This window comes from Argiope bruennichi, chromosome 1 (assembly GCF_947563725.1).
Source record: "Argiope bruennichi chromosome 1, qqArgBrue1.1, whole genome shotgun sequence".
In the NCBI taxonomy this organism is placed as follows: Eukaryota; Metazoa; Arthropoda; class Arachnida; order Araneae; family Araneidae; genus Argiope; species Argiope bruennichi.
The window spans coordinates 18,177,478-18,199,172 of NC_079151.1; the positions used below are offsets into that span (position 1 = coordinate 18,177,478).

Genomic DNA, 21,695 nt, shown 5'->3' on the forward strand with positions numbered 1-21,695 from the left:
TATCTATTTTTTTTTAACTCTTATCTTTTCAACTCTTTTACCTTATGCTAAGAACCCCTGGGGGGGGGCACCTCGAAATGAGGATGAGATGCTTCCGTCATGGTGGTTGGATCTCGCCACCCTGGAGGATACAGAAATAGGTGGGGGATCTGACCCTTCCCATCGATGGCGGGACATATTTCCTTCGGGGAGGGTTGTACCGTGGCCAGTGATGGCCCTTAGGGCTCAACCATAGTTCCCGCCAATGTTGCTGTTGCGGCGGTCCGTTCATTCAGTTTTATGGTTTAAATCCATGTGCCTTCTTGGCGGGTCGGAGAGTCAGTGGATGACTTGCCTTATGGTGAGAAGAGATATTTAACCTAAACTTCGGCAAATTTGTAAGGTGTGCCAAATGATAACTTCACCATTTGTTAAAGTTGCTCTTGCAGTAACACTGTTCGTCTTCAACTCATTAATTTCGTATGGAGCATATTATTTTTTTCGTATTATTAATTTTGTATGGAGCATTGTTTCAAGATATATATATTTATTCAGACACCTATTTTCAGTCACTTGTCTATAAATTGCATTAACTTAATAAGGAAAAATTCCTTATTCATTATTGGCTCGTATTAGCTAAAAAATGTGTCTTCGCAGTTCTTGTCAATACATTTTTTATATCAAGTTTATATTTTATAAAAGAAATTACTCTTTGCATGCAATTTAAAAATATGTGAGTATTCTACGGAATAAAGGATCTATTTCCTTTTCCGTATTATATATTTCCGTAAAAATTCTATTAAATAAATTTATATATTTCTCTTTCAAATCCTCTTTACTCTCACAAAGCACGGATAAAAATATATATAATAAATTAATTATTAAATCTATGAGAGGGACACCAAGAACAAATGAGCGTTCCATTCTAAAAAACTGTTATTGTCATTTTGGGATGAATTTCATAATTCTGAACAATGATCAGATGGTGAGAACGTTTCCTCGAACGGCATTTCTTCGCGGAGCTTCCACGCTATATCAACTTTTGAACATTTGACTCTCTACATCAGGTTTAAAATTACCAGCCCACAAAAATTTTGTTGTAAATTTCGATTAAAAATATTTAAAATTAATTGGAACGAAAAGATGTTATTTCTTTTATGTTCACGTCTCTGCTTATTGTGATTTTAACTGATCTTGAAAAATCTTTGCCCCCAAAAATTTTTAGTAATATATGAAATGAAAAATTCCCCGGTATCCTTTGGCACGCCAGCACCTGTCCGTGAGCGAGGGGTGTTCGCCTGGAATCGTCGCCAGGTGCCCTTAATCTGCGGTCGTCGGCAACCCTGGATTAAAGAGGCCGTTTCTGGAGGCCGCAGATATTGCAGGGGATTACCCGATTTCTTCCACTATCGCTTCGGGACGTTCCATCACTTGCTTGGCTGGTCAGCTGTTAGGAGCATCATCCTCACTGCCTCTATCATCCCCCACTGGCTCCCGAGCTTCTTTTCGCCTCCATCTTCTCTTCCAATTGAGGAGAGGGAATGATGCGGATGGAGTGCTTTCAAGGGGATAGAGAGGCGCCCTCGGGATTAAATAACATCACAGTGGGTATCGGTGAGAAATAAATGCTAAGAAATTGTTGGGCACGATTCTTCGTACTTTCGCACAATTTAAGGAAGCATTTATTTCCCTTTCTATTTATTTCATATGTAAAGTATAAAAGTGAAAATATTGTTGTCATAATAAAAATTCAAGCTCGAGGATTTGATGAATCTCCAGGTTTCAGATTTTCCCGAGATGAAAAATACCTTTTTTTAATTGTGTCCGTCTGTAAATATGATGATTAAAAAACGAATTGAGTCGGATGAATAAGATTTGGTACATGATCTTCTCATCAATAGGCAGATTTCCATCACATTTTAACTGAAGTCCAATTTTGAGAAAATCTGTCAAGCTGTTCAAATACAACTTAACAAAACAACTGGAAAACAAAAACAACTAGATTGATAAAATCTGGTAGTGTGTATATATATATATATATATAATATAATGAGCTTTAGATCAATATCAAATTTGGAACCAATTCCATCGAGGGGTTGACCGGTTGACAGGTGTATGCATGTAAACGCTATAATTCAAAAACGTGACTTAAATAACTGAAATTCGGTATGTGATCTTATTACAATTGTAGTTATTTGTCAAATTTTAGTTTCAATTGGATATAAAAAGGCTAACAAAACACATATTCAGTTTTCTGGTGCTTGTGTATTAACCGTGTCCCACCAATTATTCGCCAAAGAAAACATCAAAAATCGCAAGGTAACAGTCTCTATCATAATTATTCTTCACCAAATGCTACGCTGTTCATAATACACAAGTACCAGTTTCCTTTTCATACAGTTCTCATGTGCATGACTCTGAAAATAAAAATCTGAGCACTCGTGGAATTCAAAGTCTTTCCAAAGATCCACAATTTTATGTGGGGTGGAATAATACTTTTATTAGAGAGTATGTGTACTCTGGAGAACCCCTCTCACTGGTTTAAACAAGCAATTTTAGCTCAATTGTTTTCTTCTATTCATATCTGAACCATCAAGATTGCGCCGTAATTGCTAAGAAATTCGGACAAGGAACTTTGATGAATTATTTCATATTTTACCTCCAAGAATTGAGGAAGAAATTTTAATAAAGAAATGTTTACCAAAGGTGAATTATTGCTCAGGAAACGAGCAATACTGTTCACAGACTGAAAATTTTCATACCACGAAATAAGTTTAAATGAAAGTTATTGATGAGAAGTAATTTATTAACCATTTATTTACCGACGGTACTTTAAAGTACCTTTTAAACCCGACTGATATTATCCCAATATGACTATTTTCTCTGAAGGTATTTGAAAGAACACGAAGAACGTATTCCCAATAGAAAGAAGTAAATAACTGAGAATATCATTAAAAATTCTTCTATAATTAATTTAATTAAATTATTTTAAAGTTTTTTCTTCTTAATCGGTTTATTCTGTACTAAAACTTAACTTATGATTCAAAAATAAATTTTCAGAATTGATGGTAATAATTAATTTGGTAAATAAAGAGTTGAAAAGATATAAGATTTAAATGGCTCCTGTTTAAATCGGCATAAATGAAAGACGGAATAAAAATTAATTTAAGCAACAATTAAATCATTTAAACTAGAATCGATAGTTTTTATAAGGAAAAGAAAGCATTTTCTCAATCCCAGTAAATTTTGTTTAATAAATCAATTTCTTTTTCTTTTTTTTCATATTTTAGAAATATTATGTTTTGAATAAAAATAGACAAAACAATATTTTACTTGAAATTCCTCATAGATTTATTATAAAATAAGATATTTTATAATAATTTATAATGAATTGAAACTACGTATTAAGAATCTATATTATATATATTACGAAAATTTTGCAATGTTTTATTTTTATTCATCAAAGATTCCTTATAATCGAGGATATTTACTTGAAGATTTCATAGTGTCTTCCAATTACTCTTATGTAAAATTTCTGAGGGGTAACTATGTAGAATTCGCAGCCAAATCAAGACCCGCGAGTGCTACTGTCCCCTCAACAAACCATGGGTTGACTTCAATTTAATTAATCGGTTTTGGGGGCCTCCGCTTCAGCACCTAGATAATTCCTCTCCCCCTCCCCTCACTCTCTATGTCCTCTGCGATTTAAATGAAAGTAGTTTGGCCATCAAACCGCAGAAGGTAGGTGTTCTCTGCTCCCCTCAGTGCAGACCCTCCTCTCTATACTGCCTCTCGATGTCCCCCATAGGAACTGGGTTCATTTCAGTCACCATCTGTTAGGATTAATAAAAGAAGAGGGGTGCAATATCTGGCGATCAATCTGCACCCCAAATTGGGGCTCTACTCTCCACTTTCTGCAAACATTGTACCAAAAATTAAATGTTTACTGTATTGTTATTTTTTAAAAACATTTTATTTTACTATATGGCAAATTATAATGCCCATAAAGAAATGAAATAAGAAAAATAGTGTATTAATTTGAATGGAAACTTATTTAAAAAGAATTATTTTGGAGCAAATATTATTCTATCTGGCTGAATGTAAAGCACAAAAAAATATCTACAGTATTTTCTTGTTAATTTTATAAAAAATATTTATGCAGATTAAATTCATTGATAAACATTTAAATTAAATCTATGCTGAGGAGTTATAGATTTAATTTAAATGCTTATCAATGAATTCATTCATTTTTGAAATTTAGGAAATATTCAGTTAATTTTTATTTTATTTGGAAGTATATGTGCTATTTAATGTATACAATTAAAATGTTAATTTGAATTATCTGGAAAAATAGATTTTTATTGCATTCCAAAACGCATGGAATAATTTAAAGATTGACAGTATCTTATTTAACACTTCACGCTAATTTTTATTACAGCTTTCAAAAACATATGAATAGATTTTTCAGAATTTTTTTATAACCTAAAAACTTTATAATAAAATTGTTAAGCAAATTTCCTACAATAGCTCAACAATAAAAAAAAAAAAAATTGAATGCCTATTATATCCTTAAGTTGTAATGAATATATTCATTGTTTAGATATTCTTAACTGATCAGATATCCACAAATATTCTAAATTACAATATAAAAATGAAATCTGCGATCCGATACTAAAGAAGAATTTTTTTTTATTCAATCATTTTTTCATTTTCTATTTGTAATCTATAATGGCTTCTATAAGTGACGATAAGCTGTTCTTAATAGATATTGTATTATAATTCTTGCTAAAGCTTCAGATATATACAATATAGCATAAATCTATCGTTACAAATAATTAACAATTAAACTATTCCTAACTTTTTCGATAATTTTTCCCTAAAAATTGTTTATTAAAAATATTCTTTGGTTTAAAGAAAAAAAAAAAAATGTGCTCACACAGTAGTTTTCCTTGGCGAATAGCCCTTCTGCGTTGGGAAAGAGTAAACCCTTTCTGAGTGTGGTTGGTAATCTCCCCCCCCCCTTCTCACTGTGGGCTTTGGAACAGATGCCTCCCTCCCTGCATAATACAAAATAGAACTTAACTACAAATAAGTGAGATCATACCGTACACACCCCGAATCAATCAACGCCTCGCTCTCTGGAGCCCCACACAGTTTACATGCTCGTTCCCCCCCCCCCACTTGAAATTATCTCTTTCGTTTCTGAAAGGGGCTTCTAACCTACTCGAAACGACCAAAAGAAGCAAAAAAAGTGCTCAGTAAGATGAAAGATATTCAGCTGCACATAACATATGGAATGACTTCTATCAATACAGAGTTTTTGCAAAGAAAACAAGGCGAACTATTCAAAAGCTCAAGCTTATATTTCTTTTGCGTAATACTTTTACCGTTTTCCAAGATTATTTTGAGTAAAAACTTAGTTATATCAATTGTTGAAACAAACTGAATGATATGAACATTACAAATAATGTAACTGAGGCAAATCTTAAGAAAAATTTTAAGATTCGTTCTCTGTAATATGATTTAAAAATAATATTCATCTGTAATAATGTGATCGCTAACGATGTTATTTCAAATTTTAAACAAATATTTTTTGTGTAAAAGCTTTAAATTATAATCACGCTATTGATGCCATATACGACATTTTTTTTTTTTTTTTGTTTCATAACAACAAAATTTCGCTTTTCTGAAAAATAGATTTTTTTGGCTTTATCAATAGTAATTTTACTAAAAAAAATAGTTTCATTTCTTTAATAAAAATATTTATAGTTCTGTTGAGAAACTCAGTTTTTATAATAAAATATATTTAACTGATTTCATACGATAACCTTAGAGTAATGAGATATTATTTTGATGGTTAGGGTAAAGGAAGACCTAGAAAATTACAAAATGGTTGGTATAGAATTGCTTCTAAAGCATATACTACTACCATTCCTCCTTAGTATAAAAACTTTCTACGTATTCATAAGGGAAACCTTGATTTTCAGTAACATCATTATTTGTGAATGAAGCTAAATGAGAGCACGTGACTCAAGGAAGAATGAGAGCGTGAACAGATTTCGGTTTCAAGCAAGTTATTTTCTTTACTACAGGAAATTGTAATGTAAATGAGTCATTATTACTTATGAGTTATTACATTATGACTTATTTACATTCACTGTACGTGTATATATCAATGCTTCACATCATCTAACAACAGAATGTAAATCACAGAAATTTTGAGCACTTATTATTTAAGCTAAGAGAACAAATACAATAAACTTCTCAAAATTAAAAAAAAAATCAATATTCAGTTTATTAGAAATTAAACAAGAGTTTTTTTTAACAATTTTAGAGAAAATTATTCCAGAAAAAATACAGTTATACTTTATTTAACGATCACCTTTCATAAAGTGGATTCATATAAGGAGCAAAATAAAGTGCAAAAAAGTGACTCTCTTAACAAGTTAGGTTCCTCTGAACGAATATAGCTGAAACACAGTGAAGCCTTCAGTTGGATTGACTTATAACAGCTTGTGTTGACTATTTGTTTAAAGAGAACTCTTATATATTATTTCTACAAGAAATTTTGTCGAAAATATTAATTTATATTACACATTAAATAATTTTAATTCCGAGAAATGCTGGGTACATATCAACTAGTAAACTATAATTTTTCACCTCTCAAAGAAATATAGAGGATTCAATTATTTACTTAAAGTCTCATTTTAAGGATCACCAACAATGATGGCTTCAATCTCGCAGGATGTGTATGCTAAGTATGTTGGGAAATGTTCTTCCTTTCTTTCATTTGTCATATTTGTTATTTTTTTACTGTCCAAAATGTATAATTAATCTCCAATAATTCTAAAAAAAATGCTCGAAAAGTTTATGTGAAATACAAGAAGCGTTCCTAGACCTTATCGAGATTAATTTTAGTTGAAATTATATAAAATAACATTATGAAATGTTCGAATATGCTTAGGGTTTATTGGAATTGATTAAATACCATGCATTGGACAAGAAAGAATTTGTGAACTGATGAAGCATTTTTTTTATAAAAGTGAGAATGGCTGAAGAAACCAATGCTACATTTTATAAATAGTATGGCGATTGTTTTGTAACAATATGCGAAATTTCAATTAATCACTATTAGCTTCAGGAAAAAAAAAAAATCAAAGCAATGAGTTTTAAACGGAAATTCTGCCTCCCACCTAAAAAAAAAAAAAAAAAAAGCCGTATTTTATTAGGCATTTTTTAAACTAAATTTATGTTTACTTCATATATTGGAAACAAATATAGTTTTTGAATATCACTATATATATAGAATCTGTGTATATATAGAATAGTGCTTTTACTATATATAGAATCAGTTATATAAATTAGGAGATTCAGTAGGTTTAGAGTGCAGAATTTTTTTTCTGAATAAATCGTTCAAAACTATTCCATTAATGAAAACACACAACAAGAGCCCTGTAAATCTATATGCTTCATATATCGTATTAATAAAACAATTATACGTCGCTCAATTAAAAAGTTACGAACGATAATTCTTTCTTCAGTAACTATGTTTTGTCTCGTAGGTCAATCTTTTTCTTATCCAATGACCTTTTTGACTTTCCTATTTTATAAGCGCAAGAAGTAAGGATATTTCATAAGCTTCAATTGATAACCATGGGTATAAAGAATCAATTTTAAATCTATAAGAATTATCCATTCATGCCGTGATCTTCTCTTGACCAAAACTATAGTATCCTATTTTTTCTTAATTTATCTTTCTGTGTTCTTTGCAAGTAATTTTTCTGTTCGAAAATTAACTAGTTCTTCAATGTTTTACATATATAAATTAACAACATTAAATCTCAAAAGAAGGGTTGATAGATTAAAAGTTCTTTTATTGTTTGAAGACACTTCAAGTACTTTCAGAGTCAGTTTTAAGAAATTTCAAGCACCAAATAAGAATTTTTTTTTCTTGACATGTAACTTTTTCTAAAAGAATCTCGCAAAAAACAAACAAACAAACAAATGGAAATATGGAATGCTGAAAAAAGATCCTAATTTTTCTGTAGAACTTGTGTTATTTCCAAACTCAACATCCGTGTGGTAGTTTATTTCAGTACCCTATGAAGCATTTTTTACGTCCATCTCCAATTCGTTCACTATTGCGCGCAAAAGAAACGTTAAGATAGAATTTACGAAAAATTCCATGTTTGTATAAACTGATAAATATAATTTGTAAAATATTTTCAGTTGCTTTTACTCTATATACTTATAATTAAATTTTAGAATCGAGTAACTATTGTCTCTCTAAGAATTTACAACCTTATACGTAGACGTACATCAGGAAGAATAAACTAGTGACAGCCCTTGTTCTGAAGAATGTGTGATAAAAACATAAATAACTAGTTATCATTTTATACGTCCTACAATTTTAATAAGTTTCACCGTTTAAAATAAAGAGAAAAGATTTAAAAATATTTTAAGAAATGTTATGAAAGAATTTCTTCCAGAATATTTATCCCTTGGTAATTTTCACAATACTGAAAGATTTAAAGATGTGCATTCGTATGTTACAGCCATTAACGCTAATGGGCATGCAATTAAATTTTAATTAAATCTGAAACAGCGAATACCAGGTTAAAATTAGATATGCAAGGTTACTCGAAATTATTGCACAAAATACAAATCGCTTAAATTCTATAAAAGGACAACTCAAAAAATAATTTTGTACTCATAACAGAAAAAAAAAAATGCTTAAAATTGTCTTCATATAATTGTTTAATGGGACGAATTTATTATAAATGAAACTTCAAATGTATTTTTAATTTTGTATATAAAAATGTCACTAGACTAGTGTTTGAATTTATTAGACAGTGTATTCTCTCATATTAAGTGAATTTTCATTATAAAAATGTCACTAGACTAGCCTTTGAATTTATTAGACAGTGTATTCTCTCATATTAAGTGAATTTTCATTATAAAAGTATCACTAGATTAGTCTGAATTTATTAGACAGTGTATTCTCTCATATTAAGTGAATTTTGAATATAAAAATGTCACTAGACTAGTCCTTGAATTTATAAGACAGTGCATTTTTTCATATTAAGTGAAGTCAACCAGATGTACTGCTAAAGTTTTACTAAGACGATACGGTTTAGTGCGGTTTAGCGATGCATTTTGAAGTTTCTTCAAGGCTATTTAGGAATAAACTGCATGAATTTGATCCACGATCATATGATGATTCGGCTAACCACTATTAAAACTTTCTCTTCACATTACAGGAAATAGAACACCCTTTAAATGGGTTTGAAAAGAATCAATTCCATTTAAATGGTGAATCTTTGATGTTGAGCCTGCTATCTCCTTGTTGCAAAGCTGGAATTTTTTTTTTTCAGATTCGAGAGACTTCACACCGCAAACGACATTATAAGAAATACTAAAGTTGTCGAGTAATTTGTTATTGGTATTTCATAACTCTGTGGATACCCAAGTAATGTAAATATCAGGACCTCGTTCATCTCCCCCCCCCCCTCGTCTTGTCTCTCGCATCATGCTCCCACCTGCCAATCATCATAAGTTGACTTACGAAACCGGAACAGAATCCATTTCTAAAAATCCGAGACACACTTGCTCTAGTGAACATCTCCACCTCTTTTTCGAGCAATTTACCAGACATTTCAATCGGTGGCCCCTCCTCATTCATCACGGCCCTCGAACCATTTGCCGAGGAGGATCAAACTTACGGACCAATAGGAGAGCAGCTTTGTCGGCGCTTCACCGCCTGGAGTTCACTCTTCCCGGCAGAGTGCACAAAGCTTGGCCGCGAAAACAACCACCAGGTCCCACTCCGGCTCGATGGGGAAGAGAAACTCGCATACAGGGAGTTGAAAGAGGGTCGACCACGTGTTCCCCACACGACAGATGTCAGCGCTGCCATAGAATAAAGGGTGAGTTCTGTTCATATTTACTGGGAATAAAAGTGTCGATTCGCCAAGAGGAATGTTTTTAACATTCCCCTTTAAGTTTAAATTGTTAATAATCCGCAATATTTTTTAGGTATTAACTTAAGAGCAAGAAAGCTTTTTGCCAATGAACATTTTAAAATGATTTAAATAAATGTTTGATAAATTCATTAATTAATATAATTTAAGTATATATGCTTTAGAAGGATAAATAAAACTTCTTACTTTTCTTTCTTGAAGTTTAGTTTGTTGATATGTATTTGTAAAATTAATAGTATTATAAACTTACGTTTCTTCATTATTATTTGATTCTTTTAATATAATTTAGAGTTATTGGTCCATAAAACTTTTATAGTTATTAAAAGGGCATTGTAACAGACATGATTTCTGAAAGAAAATTTTTATTTTAAAAGTGGCGGAAAATATAATTAAAAGCCAATAATGGATTTTGAGATAATTCACATTTATATACATTTTATTCATTTCTTTCATGAATTGAGAATTCCATTCTTCAAATAACAATTAATAGTACTATAATTATAAAAAAATTCTGATTTGCAAAGAAATATATAAACACAATTTTAGAACAAAAAGGCAGGAAAATTACACAATGCCTATTTTAAAAAAATTACACAATAAATATGTTAAATCAACTCCAATTATTTATTTATTTGAAGAATTTATTAATTATTAGCCAAATATAGAATAATTTATTATTGTAGATACTTGATTCAATCATAAATTGTGATTTATCTGTTGCTTCAGTTGCTTATCAACTGAAGGAACTTGTTATGAAATTATGAGATACTTTTGCATAAATTAAAAATATTTATTTAAAAAAATTATGATATTCAGATGCTTTATGAGATTTTATTTTTTCTCATAAAGAAAAACTTCATTGTTTTCCAATATCACTTGCATTTTCGGGTTTCTAATGAACCAATTATCTTTATTCTTGGTTTTGTAAAACTTACTTAGATTAAATGTGGAGTTGATAATCCAAACTGAATGGAATTTATGATAAATTTGTAAGTAATTACTTAAGAAATAAATTGCAAAATTGATTTGAAATTGTAACATTACATTTGATCTTGTCACACATTTTTATACTCATCGCATATTCGTGAAACATGCTGGTAGTTATGTAAAAATTAGATCGTACTTTTCACATTAGTTCCTCTTGCATTCCTTCTATATTCAAGGCTTATGGTGGTTTCTTAAAATCAAGTTCATATTCTATTATAAAATTATCGAGTAATCTGTATTCGATTCTCTTATTTCTTTTGAAATTTTGCTTCTTTTAAAGTCGGAAAAGATTCCGTGTACTAAACTCTTCATATTTTCAGCAACCTTCGTCATTTTTTCATTAGTTATGTATAGATTTGTTATTATGCCAAGAGAATGTATTATAATAATAAAAAAATTCCACTTGGAGATTTTGATGAATCTATATATTTCAGAAAGCTCTTAATCAAAAAAGCGGAGTAAGAGGAAAGAAACTACATAGTTGGAAATAAATTTTATGATTTATCTTTCGTCTTTCTGTGTATATATACACATTAACTTTGCATTGAAATATTACAGACAAATGAAATATTTTTTACCACAAAAATAAAAGATTTTTGCATATTTTTTCGTACAGAATCATCAATATTAAGTTTGCATATCCGTTTAAAATCTGTTATCCGTTAAACTGAAAAATCTTTAGGAATGCAACTTGTCATGGAATCTCATCATTAGAAATGTCAATAAGTACCAAGAATAGATATATCTTTCCAAGGACTGATTGTCTATCCTTCTTCGTTTACATGGATATAATAATGATAACTGAGTAACACTGTTTGGAGTGTAGTCTAGAAGACTGACTACCCAAACAGAATATCAGTATGAGTGAAAGAAATCAAAATTGTATATTAGAGCAAAAGTTTGAACTAAAACCGCCAAACCGTCTGCCACTTTGTCTATCCGTGTATTGCGAATAGATACATCCATAGATAAAACGAATTAGGTAAATGAAATTTTGTATGTGATCTTTGATCAAAATTGTATATCAGCAATGTCAAATTTGAAGCTAATTAGTCGAGGGGGAAAGAGATAAACTGCTGACTTGACTCTCTTCATTGTATGATGGAACAGTAAAGAACCAATCTCTTATAATCTTGACGTGTATGAGAAATTTGAGGAGAGAGCACTCATGTATGATTAACCATATTATAAATTTTCGAAAACTAACCTTTGCGTGTAGATTTTTGGAGTTGCTTTTGCCTTTGTATTTAAAAGGCAATAAAAAGTATTGTAATACTTTATTGAACCTTGAGCCTAAGTAAATTCTAATTCTCAGAAAAAAAAAATCGAATTTCTAATTCAAAACACTGATACAAGATAATGTTTCAGGTTTGATTGAATGCATTTGTGTATTCCGTAAATAGCAGTTTTTATATAACATAATTTACAGAAAATTATCTCTCATATGAGACGTTACTTATCTTTTTAAAAATAAAGATTAAACTATGAAATAAGACTCGACAATTATACAGACTATTAAGACAAATGAATGTTAAAATATATTTCATCAACCACTATTTAAAAATTTTTGGTAAAAAAAAAAAACTATTGAAATTGAAAAAACAAATTCCGTAGAAATTAAATTCATAACACTAAAATGTTTTTATTTTAATTAATGATTTTTGTACGACCATCATGAGCTCCAAAATTAGAAAGGATAGCCTTTTAAAATCTTAATTTTTAATTTACTAAAAATGCAAGTAAAATTTTTAAATCCTGTTTAACAATAACTACAAATGAATGATTAGCAAGGTAATAAGAACCATTTAATGAATTTAAATAAAATAAATTTAATCCACAGAAATTTGAAAACTGTATTTATACCATTGAATATATGGAAAAGTTGGAAATCTATCAAAACTTGCGTCCTATGCTGATGAAATGAGTGAATAGGGTATCAAAATGTTATTCTAACATTAGGGACCATTTTTTTATTGTTTTTGTCATTTTTAAGTTTCAGAGTGTTCTGTTGATTTATTAATGTTGAATTAAAGCATCGATGATGATTTTATTCTATTCGATGAATTTAAAATCAATTTGGATCGGAAATCAATTATTTCCAAAACTTGTAACTCATAAATGACCTTGGGATATTATAAAATAATGGAGAATCTTTTTTTGTATAAATAAAATATTATAATGAAAGCTTTTCTGATGTTTTATTGCAAAATTTTACTTTTGAGGTACGGCAAAAAGAACATGGCAAGGAAAGTGAAAACAGGGATGATATTTATTCTCAATGATCTTAAACTGAGCATATCATTTCTGCATAAATATGTGCAACCATAATTTTATAAAGAAATCGAGGAGTATTTATATTTGTACTTTTGAAAATACTCTAAAAATTATAATTATTTTTTAATTAGTTTCTACTTCAGATAGATATACTTGAGTTTGTTTAAATAACCAGAGCTTTAAATAAGGATCGGTCTCAAATTGAGCATATTATTTTTACTTTAACATGTAACATCGTAATTTTGTAAAAAAAAAATCGGAAAAAATTTTATCTGAACTTTTTAGAATATTTATAATTTTTACAGTATTTTCAATTAGTTTTCTATTTCAGATATACTTGAGCTTGAATAAATGAGCAGATCTTTGAATAAAAATAAAAATCTATGAAAAAGCATACTCAGTCAATCATAAAATGTTATAAAAATTATAACTAGAATCAAGTTCTTATGTGAAGTTTTGCACTTTTCTCAGTTGTTGGATCTTTTAGTCCATTTTTTCCCTTCTATTTTCCTTTCTTTTCGGTTTGAAAAATTTTTTTCAATGACAGCAAAATATATTGGAAAGAAAATAATAAAAATTATTGATTATATCAAAAAAATTTTTAAAATTTTTATTTACAGATATATAGTTTTTAATTTTTACGTCAAGATATTATTTTAAAAATTTCTTTTGTTGCATAGGAATATGATCTTAATAATCAGAAGTGTGCGAATGTTTTTTCAAAACTTTCTGGGCTTAAAATTCTTACATTAAAAACTAAGCTTTCTCAAATTAAGAAATTTTGGTTTGATGTATTTTTTCTTATAAAATATCGTAAAAAATTTTTGACTTCTTTTTATATTAGTGAAGTTTTATGCAAAGTCCTTTTAAATGTAGAAACATCCGGTATAAATGTAGAAACATATATACCGACTTATATTAACATCCGGTAAAACAAATGTAGAAATATCCGGTATAAAGCTTAACAGTAAATTTTAAATATTTTAGGGAAAACAGTGTTCTCCCTGAAAAACTTAGCAATAAATGAATATTTTGAGAAAAACATTAAAAATAATGTGAATTGAAATGAAAAATTTAAGAAGATGCAGGATTTCACTTTCACATATAACATATTTTGGATGCGTTCTGCTTTAACGGATCATTTCTCGGAAATAATATCTGGGTTAAATAAATATAGAGTTTCCTTCTCTCAGATCATTCAATAAAATTTCAGGAAAGCGTTACTAGAACTAAAGATTTGGCTCTGGTCCAGATACAAAGAGCTTCAGTTTCCGGTTTTGTATAAAATTGAATTAGGAACTATTATGGAAGAGGTTGCAGGAGTTCGGACATCTTGAAAAGGGCATTGCAAGAAGCACTGCAACTAAACATGTTTATTTTACTAAGAGATAATTTATTTACTGAAGATTTTCCCTTCTGTAGTTAATATCATTTTCTTTGGAAACAAATAACACTTGATCCATAGAAATATGTTAACTCGGATAACTTACCCTTGACTATGGTACAATGCTTTCGAATATAAATTTACTTTTATCAAACATTATTTAAAATTGACAAAAAAAAAAGACATTGCAGGATTTTTATTCTTAATACAGTATCCTTCAAAATTTATATGATGCCGGATTTGAGTTCGAAATTTAGGACGATGAATGTTGCGTTCAATGCTGTGTAATTTGGTTAAATGGCGTGCAATGTTCTAAATCATTTATTTAAATAATGTGAAAAAATGTGTGAACACCATGTAAATTGAATAATTATCTTCATATATCTGTTATTAACCAGGGGATGTTGTCTCCCAAAACGTTCTCACAAACTCTAAAATAAAGGTGATATTCCAGAGACCACTTTACATGGTGTTGGTATGCAATAGTTACGAAAGAGTAACTTCTGCCATGAAACCAGCATTTTTACCGAATCTATTATGTCATTCTTGACTAGCTAGGCGATTAATCCTTGGCATGCGCTTAATAGTATCCCAAAACTGAATTTATGCTTTAAGTATGTTTTTTCAAATCGGCCCGGGGGGGGGGGGGTGCCCGTACTATATACATAATAAGAGACTCAAACCAAAGTTTGGCATGAACTACAACGGCAGTCAGAAAACCGCGTAATAAATTTGATATATTTAAGTCATTACGTTTTTGAGTTATCACATTGACATGTTTCTAAAAGTACAGACCAACGACAGTCAATTCCTTGTTGGATTGACAGGTGTTTAAATTATATAGGTTAATTCTGTGTATCGAATTTTATCTATTTAACTCTCTTCTTTTTGTAATAATCGTGTTATCTTACATTCAAAATAGACGGACAGACAAATTTCCTTTGAAAGCATTTTGCTCAAGATTTGATGAAATCCACAAATTTGTTATAAAGAACATATATCAAATTTAAACCTTTCTAGGGCAGTGGGAAGTATGCTTCCCACCAAATTTATCAATCTTTGTATGAAATTATGTAAGTTGGCATAAGTTCTGACAAATTTTTTTAGTAAGCCAGAAACTTAGATGCTTCAATTCTTTATCTCAGACAAAATGATGTGTCTTGATTAGTTACTTAATTATTAATTAACCAAATTAATTAATCAAATTAAGCTTATCTAATAAGCTAAATGAATCCCTTTTCTTATTCTAATTTCAAGCCTAAAAATATTTTAACAAAATATGACTAGAAAAAAATGTCCCTTTAAAGGGTTAAATCATCTGAAAGCGTTTTTGAGTTATCTTTGTCATGGACAGATAGACATGATGCCAAAAATGTTTTTTTTTGAACTCAGGGAAGTCTAAAATGTGGAGATTCGACATAATATCGAATTCGAATCTTTTGATCATTACAATACTTCCTGTACACTTTCTTATACGAGAAAATAAAAATTGAGTACTACTTTTAAACATAGGTTGTTTTAAAAATTTTTAATAACAAACACAATGCGCTTTAAAGGAGATTAAATGCGTGGTGCATAAATTCCAGTTACAGCGAAAGGATTATAAAAAAAATTCCATCATGAATTTTTCAAATTCCGAGAGATCAATTATTTAAATATTCATCAGAATATGTATTTTCAATTGCAATACTTCTACAATGCATACTTGTATATGAAGATAATAATAACGAAAACAGTTTTGCTGCTAACTGGATTAATATTAAGGACCTATAGACGATAACATGCGATTTACAATACAAATAATGAAAGCAAATTGATAATACAATGTCTAGAAAAATTCAAAGAAAAAAAAAAGGATTAATAATAATTCATTTTAAAGCACCAAGTAAAAGTCTACTAACAATTTGGAATTTATTAAATTGCGTTAGTCTCATAATCCATTCTAACTTTCAGATATGCGTGTCCACATATCTTCACTTATAAATTAAGAGAAGTATGTAATTGAATAATTATGCATACCTTTAGAAATATACATAACCCATATTTGCAAAATTTTATATAATTTTTCTGATAAGAAATAATAAAATTAGGAGCAAAAATCAAATTTCTTATCAGTGTTGTGTTAAATCATGTTTTCAAATCATCCAGAATGTTCCATCTTATGCTTCTGTCAAAAACTTTTCATTATTGTTTTGTGCTGATTTGAAAAAACAATGCACAATATTAACAAAATGACGAAGCAGTTCAAAAATAATGGGAATAATGAATGCATTGAAACTGAAACATAATTTAAGTCAGAACAAACATTGAAAGGAGGCTAATAAATTATCTTGTAATATAAGCTATGTTAAAACATTGGGTATAGAAACAGGATTTCTTTCATTTATAATGAATGCAAGGGAATAGTAGTCGTATCATTTTCCTGCAAATACATTGGAAAAGATGTATTTGAAAGATTCTGCAACTAAAAATCAGTGTGGGATTTCTCGTTAATTTAAAAAATATATATATTAGCTCTAAAAACATCTTGAATTTTGTGTTAAACAAAAAGCATTTGCGAGAAGCCAGATTATTTTACTTCATTGCAAAGAAAACTGCAGCAGAAACGCATCAGTTCCTGTTGTACATTTCGTTTGAATATCTCCCATCGAATGCAACTTGCAAACAATAGTTTCGGTAATGTAAAAATGATTTAAATGCGCATGACAAAGAGCAAGAATTTATCATGAATTGTTACAATCCAATCAAGCTATCATTTACAAGATGAATGATACAAGCAACAGTTCATTAATTTGAACGAAACAGTGAAGGAAAAATGTTCAAAATATTTCACTTTTAATTTTTATAACAAACAATTGTCTATTTTTTAACTTAAAACCCTAGTCGTCCAATATTTAAGATTTTAGTTAGTTATAGCTTTCAATATTGTTAGTTATAGATTCAAAATTCTTAAAATATACTTGTAACTAGTTTGTATTTGTAAAATTGCATAACTAGTTTGTATTTGTAAAATTGCTTAACTAGTTTGTATTTCATTCTAACAAGAAATAGAATTCTTTGAACTGCCCACCCCAAACCCCCAAGAATCTAAAGCTCAAAAAGAATTCAATCTTTAAATGAGGAAAGTTAAGTTATATTAACGTTCCGTTTGTAGAAAACATTAAAGCTGATTTGGATGGACCTTGTGATACTAAACCACTGTCAGATGACCAGGAGACCATTTGAGCTGGCACAGACCCCTTCTCAATTTTCACACCACAGCATCAGAAAGTCTTTTGGTACAAGTATGCGTCGTAGTAGCTTAGTTTTAGATCTGTGAAATTCATTATAAGAGGAAAAAAGTAAAGCACAATATTATTAAAGGATATAAATATGATGTAATGAAATATCTCCTTCCAGTTGGCTCCACAATGGTTTATTGAGAAAATTTCAACATTAAAAGACTTGGGCAAGATTCGAAAACCGAATTTGCAAAGATCCGCTGTGTATATGGATCTAATTCGATATATTTATCAAGCATCGAATACCAAAATACTCCGATTAGAGGACATGGATAGTTCATCCTCATTTTCTGATCACGATTCAAAATGACGAATTCTGACATTAACTTACACATATTTGCATTATAATGTGGTAGTAAATTATCTAAATTTTAACAACTATATAATTTATAATATAATCAAATACAGGGTGCGTCATAAATTTGATCAAACTTCAAAATACTGGGGGAAAAAAATTCGATTTCCGTGAATATAGTAGAGGGATATTGGATTCTTTTACTTGGAATATCTTTCTGAACATTTTTGCGCAAACTTTTTTTTTTCCGGACATTACTTCTTTTATTATGAATTTTGGAAGTTTGCGCGAATTTCTAACGTATCCTGTGCATGCAATAAGATTATTAAGAAGTACATATATAGTATAATTTTTCTCCATATACTGGCTTTTTTAGATATTTCCTTTTTTAGCAATTTCGAAATTATATACATGGTATTTTCATTGACTAAAACAAAAGATATCGAATTTTAAGTCTGGCAGGATTCAAATATACAATGGAAAAATGTTCTACATGGGTCTATATTTCTATTGGCTACGAAAAAAAAATCACTTTTCAGAGAAAAGTAGACGTTGTCTTGAATATTACAATTTACAAGATTTAAGTCGACTGATAAAACAATTTGTTTCTTGACAATATGCAATTTTTTAAAAATGTTTCTAAAGCTGATCCAAGGAAAATATAGTATTTCAGATTTATATATAGGAGATTTACTTTCTGTTATTTTAATTATAACTTCCTAAACACATTTGTAGAAATGTAGAAATTATTTGGTATGCAAATTTTCGAGATTATTTGTTTGCAAATACAGTAAAATCTATATACTTTTAAGTATAGGTAACCCCACCGTTTTAAAATCAAGAAATATTAAAAAGGTGATGTCTGTTGTATGTTATTAAGAATTCATACCAGGAATAATTTTTAGTATTATATTAAGTACCATTCAGAAATTATAAGAAAATCTCTAAAAACAATCCCAAAAATACAGAATTTGAAAACCGTGTATCAAATCTGGATTCATTATCTCCATGCTTTTGACATTTATAATATGATACTCTTTCGTAAGTTCGGTTATTAATTAGTATTATTGGATATTTTTTAATCAAAGCTGAAGATATGAAATTGTAGTTAAAAATTCTATTACATATTGTTTGTTTTGAAGGCTTTCAAAGATGTTCGTTAAATATTGTTTTGAACTTGTATTAATGCATCCTTGAGCAGTTGATGTTAGAGAGAGCTTTACAGATAGCACTAATGGATGCTGAATGAATGCCGTGCCAATGATTCCTGGCTTTGACGACTTGATGACCAATGTGATGAATTTGGCGCCGTAAATGAAGGATCCCATTTATTCGAGAATCATGACGATATCTCCAATAAGAATCGAATTCAGTGTTCTAGAACATTTGATACTCTGGCGCAGGAACCATAAATGCGAATGTGCATAAATGAGGAACTAGTTAGGCAAGTCAAGAGTAGAGTTGCCGATTGAATTCTCTCTTTGAAATGTTGATCTCAAGCGAGTTCTTTCTACTCGCTAAAAGTTATCGCGATTCTTTGATAACTATTCACTACTTATGTGAACTACAAATTATGAAATTTGTATGCAATCGCAACATTATATTAATTGCGAATTCAACATTAAAAACTGTTCTTAATTGTGAATAGAGTGTCATGAAAAATTGTATTAATTTCTATCCTTTGGACAGGAAATCGCTTATAATGCATTATTTAGTTCTTGAAACAACATCTGAAAGACCGAGCTTCGCTCGGCAGATGTTTTTTAAATCGTATTTTTTCGGAGAAAATATTTAGATTCGAATCACATATGATTACATAAAAATATTTTTCAGTCTTTCCTACATATGAACTAGCCATTTAAATAAAAAGAAATCATGAATGCACTTAGTTTAACATGTTATCTGAAGCAATCCGTTACATTACAGTATTCATTTTAAAGTTTATCTATCATTACTTATATTTTGAATTCGCATTCAGTTTTACCATGTTAGAATCGAGTCCGAGATGCGCTACATGACAGAATGAGGGTAGATAGAAAATGGTTCTAATACACTCATGTCCAAAATTAAGGATAATTCAGAGTCACGCGGAAATCGAACTCTAAAATACATATATCACCCGTAAAATGACTACACACATCTTCAAAAATCATATGCAAGTTGCAGGAAGCCACCAAATGAGACCGATAGTACGGCACAATGACGAGAGTGTAAGAAAGTGATGTATAAGGAATACAGGCAAAGAAGTAAAATGGTTCGCAAGCGCTTTATAAGCCTTTCAGTGCAATGACAGCATAGTTATGACACATAGCGTCTGGAGATGACACTATGTGCCATCTCCAGACTTTGATAACAATTTCAAGATGATGGTGATGTGAGTAGACTTTACAGCACAGGTCGTCCCCGAGTTACAACGCCGAATGAGGGCCGATATTTTGCAGTTACTGCCAAAAGGAACACAGCATCAGACCTGTCCCGTCAGCTCTCTTCAGCCACATGTACGACAATTTCAAGGCACACCATGTACTGACGCTTATGGCAGATTGGTCTATATGCTCGTAGGCCTGTCAGATGTGTTCCACTTACTGCAACTCACTGTCACTTGCGGTTAACCTGGAGTAGAGAGTATGTAATGTGGACACCGCAACACTGCGCTTGTGTGATGTTTTTCCACGAGTTCACTTTTAGCTTGCAGTCTGATTCTCGTCGGACTTTCATATGGAGAGCTCCAGGTACACATTACCACTAAGACAACATCGCTGAACGACACCGTTACGGTGGTGTAGGATTTTTCATTTGGGGAGGAATTATTCTGGGTTCCAGAACTGACCTGCATGTTCAAATTGGAACCATGACAGGCCAAATCTATCGGGATGTCATTCTGGAACAACATGTACGTTTGTTTCGAGGCGCCATGGGCGTAGAATTCGTGTTTATGGATGAAACGCCCGTCCACACCGTAAACGAATGCCTTTAATCGGGGGGATATCACCCGTATGGACTGTCCACATTCTCACCGACTTGAATCCAGTAGAGCATGTGTGGGACATGCTTGGCCGACGAGTTGAAGTCCATCATCCATCACCTACATGTCTACTGGAACTTCGGAGAGCATTGTTTGATGAGTGGTGTAATATTCCCCAAGATCAGATCGATAATTTGATACTCAGCATGCCTAGGCGTTGTACGGACTTTGGCATCGTCAGGGAGACATACTATGTATTAACCATCATACCAACCATGGTTTTTGTAAATAGGTGTTTTTTGTAATTTGCTCCAGAGAGCAAACAATCGCAATTTTTATTAATGATATCAAACATATAGCATCTTTTTTTGCTTTTTACCTTTTGTTTTATAAACAGGCTTTACAAGTAAGTCACATTTGTTTTGTTTCTGACTTTTTCTTTTCCTGAACTTGCATTACCCTTAATATATGGACATGAGTGTAGTTAGTTTAAAAGAATGTTTTGGTTTAATGTGTAAAATTACGTTTTTCAGGAAAGAAACCTACATAG

General features: G+C 30.4%; 1 protein-coding gene across 1 annotated transcript in view; it reads left to right on the forward strand.

Moving 5' to 3' along the window:
* The first annotated feature begins 9,774 nt into the window (after nucleotides 1-9,774).
* LOC129969084 (PR domain zinc finger protein 1-like) overlaps nucleotides 9,775-21,695 on the forward strand; it is a 57,156-nt gene continuing 45,235 nt past the window's right edge. The window contains exon 1 of the mRNA XM_056083496.1: nucleotides 9,775-9,905. The gene's annotated coding sequence lies outside the window, so the exon portion shown is untranslated. The remainder of the gene's footprint in view (nucleotides 9,906-21,695) is intronic.